At 49.9% G+C, this 7,217-nt stretch overlaps 1 pseudogene; it reads right to left on the reverse strand.

Annotated features, from left to right (window-relative positions):
• Positions 1 to 3,883: 3,883 nt before the first annotated feature.
• LOC124648569 overlaps positions 3,884 to 7,217 on the reverse strand; it is a 3,704-nt pseudogene continuing 370 nt past the window's right edge.

A 7,217-nucleotide genomic window follows, 5' to 3' on the forward strand; every position in this document is an offset into this window, starting at 1 on the left:
GGGAATCTACTCGGAAATTAAGGTACTCCTTTTAATAGAGCACCGGAGCAAAGCATTAACACTCCGTGAAAACATGTGATCCTCATATCTAAGCCTTTCCCTCCAATTGTCCCAATTTCGTCACTTTGGGGCCTTTGGTTCCGGACATAGACATGTGCATACAACTTGTAGATACAATCTAAGCAATAATTATAGAGCTCAAATCTAAGATCATGCCACTCGGGCCCTAGTGACAAGCATTAAACACAACAAGATTGCAGCAACAATAACTTCACAAACTTTGTAGATAGACAATCATAACGTAACAATCCATCGGATCCCAACAAACACAACACCGATTACATCGGATGAATCTCAATCATGTAAGGCAGCTCATGAGATCATTGTATTGAAGTACATGGGGGAGAGTATACCAACTAGCTACGGCTAGAACCCGTAGTCCATGGGGGAACTACTCACGGAGCATGATGGAGGCGGTGGCGTCGATGGAGATGGCTTCCGGGGGCACTTCCCCGTCCCGGCAGGGTGCCGGAACAGAGACTTCTGTCCCCCGAATTGGAGTTTCGCGATGGCGGCGGCGCCCCTGGAGTCTTTCTGGAGTTTCTTCAATTGGTACTGCGTTTTTAGGTCGAAAGGGCTTAAATAGGCGAAGAGGCGGCGCATGAGGGCTGACAGGGTGGCCTCCCACTAGGCCGGCGCGGCCAGGCCTGGGGCCGCGTGGCCCACGTGTGTGGTGGCCCCCTGGCTCTCCTCCGACTCTCCTTCGGTGTTCTGGAGCCTCCCGGGAAAAATAAGATCTTTGGCGTTGATTTCGTCCAATTCCGAGAATGTTGCCCGAACAGCCTTTCTGGAACCAAAAAACAGCAGAAAACAGGAACTGGCACTGTGGCATCTTGTTAATAGGTTAGTTCCGGAAAACGCATGAAATCATCATAAATTGCAAGCAAAACATGTAAGTATTGCCATAAAACAAGCATGGAACGTCAGAAATTATAGGTACGTTGGAGACGTATCAACCAGCAGCCACCTGCGCCAGCAGCACCAGCAGCAGAGCGCACACCACAGGGACGAAGCCAGGAATGAAATATAAGGAGGGCAATCTTAGTATGAGGGATGCAGAACTAGCTAAAATCACACAAATAAGGAGCTACCATAGCTTGTGTTCAAAGGAAAATCATGAGCATAGGGGGGGCTGCGCCCCCCCCGTCCCCCTTGTCTCTGTCCCTGGCACACCACCGCGGACGCCATTGCTTCGATCCTGCGCTTTGTTTCACACCACTGCACCCCCTACTTGTACCAACAGAGATGGGAACGATCATACATCCATGTGTTCAACCGCTCACGCTATAAGTTTTCTTTCGTGTCATCTTCTCTAAATTTTGATTGGACAAAGCTTTGATTAGACAAAGCTATTGTCTCCGTTTAAAAGAGAAGCATTCTCCATATTACTGCGTGTCAAGCCAAACAAGTCCAACGTATGACATAAATAGGTCGTACTGGAGTGCTGCGATGGGGTTTAGGTCCATAGTATGGAAGGTAGTCGCTCACTTTTCTACAAAGTGTAACCGCCTCATTTCTACAAATGTAGCCCCCCTCTACAAGAGAGATCGTCTGGAATCAATGGGCACCTTTCACCATATTAGCATTATCTTGCAACGAAAATCGCCAGACAAGTACAGATTAGTCCATTCTTACCGTTGATCCAGTGCTTCGCCGGAGCGCGGAAGTGGTACCCCCAATGCTTTGATTCACCATCACCAGCAGCCACCTGCGCCAGCAGCACCAGCAACAGAGCGCACACCACAGGGACGAAGCCAGGAATGAAGTATAAGGAGGGCAATCTTAGTATGAGGGAGACATAACTAGCTAAAATCACACAAATAAGGAGCTACCATAGCTTGTGTTCAAAGGAAAATCATGAGCATAGGGGGGCTGCCCCCCCCCCTCGTCCCCCCTTGTCTCTGTCCCTGGCACACCACCGCGGACGCCATTGCTTCGATCCTGCGCTTTGTTTCACACCACTGCACCCCCTACTTGTACCTACAGAGATGGGAACGATCAGACATCCATGTGTTCAACCGCTCACACTATAAGTTTTCTTTCGTGTCGTCTTCTCTAAATTTTGATTGAACAAAGCTTTGATTAGACAAAGCTATTGTCTCCGTTTAAAAGAGAAGCATTCTCCATATTACTGCATGTCAAGCCAAACAAGTCCAACGTATGACATAAATAGGTCGTACTGGACTGCTGCGATGGGGTTTAGGTGCATAGTATGGAAGGTAGTCGCTCACTTTTCTACAAAGTGTAACCGCCTCATTTCTACAAATGTAGCCCCCCCCCCCCCTCCCCCTCTACAAGAGAGATCGTCTGGAATCAATGGGCACCTTTCACCATATTAGCATTATCTTGCAACGAAAATCGCCAGGGTAACATGGGTCTATGTGGACCTGATTTTCAAAGTATCTCATTCCAAGTTTAGAATTAATTGAAATAGATCATGCATCATGCCTGTAAATAGTTAGTATTGTGCAAGTGTTCAAGGAAAAATGCGATCATGTGTAGCCTACACACACAAATAAAAAGATAAAATAAAATTTATATCTTTTTGCACTGTAAAAATCCGGTCCTGGTAATGTTACGTTGACTCTTTTTCTCTCACAAGTTACATACAATTGTCTCAAGTATTACGAAGGAGCACTCGGGTAATGTGCACCTGATATTCAAAAATTGAATAACTTCTTTAAAATGTATTAGAAAATTGAAATAATCAACGTACCTACATGTCACCATGATAGTTACTCGTGCAACTTGTCAAGAATAAAATCGACCGTATGTAACCTATACAAAAAAAAGATGGAACTTTGCTATATTATGAATAGTACATGTCTACTCCTATATTGTGAACAGATCGACACACAGGTGACAATACATCAACTCGCATCATCCAAAAAACTAAATGGCTTCCCAAACCGCCCAATAGCAGGTGAGAAGCACATCCAGTCGAACAGACACTCAACGCACGGTGCCCTAAGAGGTAGAACGACGCAGGGTGCGCCGCCATCGTCCAATCCGGGAAACCCGGACCTAGGGTTTCCCTCGGAGCATCACGAATGAGAGACCGCAGACTGCGACGACGATACCTTCAAGAAGGTAGCGGCGCGACACGTCGCCATCGTCCGCCAACCGAGTTCAGAGCACGGTTTTCACCGGCAGCCGCGCATCCCCAGCTCGCCGAGTGTAGTGCCAAGACGGGCAAAAATGACGCCTTCGACAAGGTAACGACGTCGACCGACGCCGCCATCATCCGCCAAGACCGAGGTCTAGGCTCAGTTTTCACCGGCCGCCATGACACCCCGGATTAGATCACCATTGCCGGAGACCTGTGTGAGATCCCATGATCCCCCACATAGGATTACCAGCCTGGCCGACCACCTCCGACGACGAAGATGACCACCACCACCATGCCCGGGGCTGCTGCCCCAGGTTTCCTCATGACGCGAGAGATGCCCACGAACGCCTCACTGCCGAGGAGGCAGAGCCACGACATGCAGATCGACGCCCTCCCCGGTCCAAACGGGCCTAGATTGGACCTGATCTTCACAGCCGTCGCCCGGCCGCCGCATGCAGATCGACGCCATGGCCGTCGCCTCCCTGCACCGCCGCATCAAGGAGAAGCCTGGCCGGACGCCGCCGCCGTGCCCTCCGGTCGTGGGGGCGAGAGGAACGGCCGCCGCCGCAGCCACGCCGCAGGGCTTTGCCCGGCAGCGCTTCCGGCGACGGCTGCGGGGGAGGGGGGCGCCCTATGGAGGACGAGGTGAGGGTTCCGGTGGCTGGGCCCCGGCGCGGCGCGGCGCCGCCGGCGCGGGGGGAGAGGACCGATGTATCAATGAACATTGGCAGTCTTTCTCTTGTAAACGTAAGCTGATGAGAAAAAATGAAAGCAAGAAGCTCTTGCGCGGTGAGGGCAGCAATAAGCAGATAGAAGTAGTCGAGATGATCCCTGTTGTGTTGAGGTTGTCAGCGAACCAGCTTGTCCCTCCGCCACTCTTGGTGATGCCGTCGATCACTGAGATGAGGAAGCTGCTGATGAAGCTGCCAACGCCAATGACACTCAGGTAGAGCCCGAGCCCGAGGCTCTTGAGCGCGCTAGGCATCTGGTCGTAGAAGAACTCCTGCATGCCAACCATGGTGAACACGTCCGCCGCGCCGAGGAGCAAGTACTGCGGAACGATCCACCACAGGCTCATGGGGACCACCGCGTCGGGCTGGTCGACCACGCCGGCATCCCTCGCTACGCTGAGGCGCCTCATCTCGACCAGAGCGGCAACCACGAAAGCAACCCCGGACAGGCCCATGCCGGCGCCGATCCACTGGAGCATGGTGATGCCCGAGGCGATGCCGGACACCTTGCGCGCCACCGGCACCAAGATGCGGTCATACAACACGATACAGGTGATCATGCTGGTGGTCATGAAGCACTGCAGCGCCGCGGGGGGCACCTGAAAGGATGACGAGCCAACCCTTCTGTCCAGCGTTGCCCCCTGCTTCGTGAACAGCGTCGGCGGCTGCGCGAACACCACGCCGTACACCAGGCACGCGGCCCATATCGGGAACAGCCTTGCGATGCTCCTCACCTCCGTCGCGATCGCAATGTTTTCCGGACAGTCACCATGCTCCACCAACGGATCTCCGGCCTCTTCCTCCAAGCCCGTATGACCTCGATGGCATGGGAGAACAGGTTGGCGCCCTCACCGTCGCTGGAGTCATAGAACCGGTATGTCCTTGTGCCGAGCAGGAAGACGAGGAGCGCTAGCATCATGGAAACACACGGCACGCCAAAGCCGACACCCCAGCTGACGTTGTCCTGGACGTAGCTCATGAGCGCCGTCGTCAACGTCGCGCTCGCACAGATACCGAAGTACCACCAGTTGAAAAAGGAGTTCCGCGACAAAGATTCTCTGGGATCCGTGGCATCGAACTGGTCGGCGCCGAAGGCCTGCACGCAGGGCTTGTGGCCGCTTTGCGCAATGGCTACCAGGTAGAGCGAGAGGTAGAAGAATGCCGTCTGGAGGGAGGAAGGCGCACATGCTCGCCGGCCATCAGCGGAGACGTTGCATTGTTGCTCCTCAGGTGATGGGAACATGGAAGACAGCGCCAGCATCCCGAGACCCTGCAGAATTTTCAGTTTGGATGAATAGAATTTAGACTTAACAAACCTTGATAGTTGGTACAAATACTACAAATGTTTCAGGCTTTATGTAAATATATATTAAATTGTCTAGGTTTCAAATTCAATTTTTTTTTTTTGAGAATTTGTTTCAAATTCAAATTGAAATAGCACGAGAAGATCGTGGTCCATTAAAAAGGACTCAATTGGCCTGGCCTAAACCGCCCGAAATTACTATACTTCGGGAAATCAGGAAGTGTTTTCAAGATAAAAGAGGTGGAAATTAGGAAATTTTCCCACGCATGGTGAGAATATATAATTCACTGCAATGAAGGACCAACATATCTGATATGCACGTACAGCTAAATTTGAAGGTATGACGTGCAAAGCAGTACGTTGGTGTTTCCGCTTCCACTCAAATGAAAACATCTTTGTTAAAGAAGAAACGAAATCTCAACTAGTTGCGTCCGCGACTAAACCAAACAATGATATCACACGGTTCCATGCGCCACTCGTGAAACATTTCTTATGAGTAAACTCGTATGATACCAATTATTAGTTCACTGGTAGGAAAAGGGCTTTTAATTTCGGTTCGCAACAGCCATTAATCTTGGTTGCGCCCCCGCATGTTTAGGGTTTAGCCCCCCCCCCTAAATCTGGTTTCTTTTTAATTTGTATTGTTTTATTTATTTTATATTTTATTTTATATTTTATTTTGTGTTTTATTTTAATTTTGAAGAAGTTTCAGTACACATATTCTACGCTATTATATACATGCATATGAATGTACAATTTCAAACAAGTTTGAAATTAGAACCAAGAAGAATTCAAGAGGAATAATCAATATATATTCAATTCTCGGATGACCATATACAATTTCGAACAAGTTTCGATACATAATTTACGGCATCAGAAGTTCTACGTCCTCGTAATAGTGTTCTCCTTTAGGATGGAGGACTTCCCTCATCAAAATGATGGGGTTCGTTGCATAGAAAACAAAATTTTTCCTACCGCAAGACGAATAAAACCAACAGATCTAATCTATGGAACACCCAAGATCTAATCTACAAGATCGAAGCAACGAGATGGAGATGAGACTAACCCTCAAAGATTCCAAAGCCTACGAGATTAATCTCGTTGTTGGTGTAGACGATCGTCCCCGGTGCTGCAATCCGGCAACACTTCCGTACTCGGTCGCGCGTACGGTGTCGATCAAGCTCCTTCCTCTCCCGTTCCAGCGGGCAGCGGAGGTGTGGTAGATCTCCACGGAATCCCAGCAGCACGACGGCACGATGTTGTTTGTCTAGATATGGATGTATCTAGTTAACAAAAGCATCTACATACATCTATATCTAAATAAAGTGGAGTCAATTAATTGGGATCAGAGGGAGTAATTACGATAAAAGTACGATACTAGGTTATGATACTAGCATCATGTACATGATACTAGTTTATGATACTTCCCATTCTCAGGGCTAGGAAAGCTTCTTTTTCCTCGATGACGGTAAAGTATTTTTTACTCTGCTAAACATGGGCGGAGCCACCACCGGGTCGAGGAGGGTCGGTCGACCCGGCTCATAATGGGTAAAAATAATCGACCCTAAGGGCATCTCCAACGGGGACGCATTTTGGACGTCTAAAAGTGGCCGTGAGCGTCCGTTTGCGTCGCCCCGCGGACATATTTTGTTCGCGCATCCGTTTCCGTCTGGGTGTGCTCCCATCGGGGCGACCCAATATTTTAAGATTTGCAACATATATAGAAAGCATAGAAACCTAGTACATTCAAACTATAAAAAGTAGTTCTAAAAGGCTAGACTACTTGCTGCCTGACGGGCCGGCCCCGTCGTTGCGTCGCTCCCTCGTCTGCTTCTCCGCCGCCTACCGTGCGGCCACTAGGGCTCGATGCGCTGCCGCGTCCTCTAGCAGGCACTGCCGCAGCCTCGCGTTGGCGGCATCGTCCTTGAGCGTCTCGAAGGACTCGACTATAGCTCTCTTCTCCGCCGCCTTCTCCTCTGGGGTAGGCGCATCAAGATCATCGGAAGACCATGAT

The sequence above is a fragment of the Lolium rigidum genome, chromosome 4 (genome assembly GCF_022539505.1).
Source record: "Lolium rigidum isolate FL_2022 chromosome 4, APGP_CSIRO_Lrig_0.1, whole genome shotgun sequence".
NCBI classification, from domain to species: domain Eukaryota; kingdom Viridiplantae; phylum Streptophyta; class Magnoliopsida; order Poales; family Poaceae; genus Lolium; species Lolium rigidum.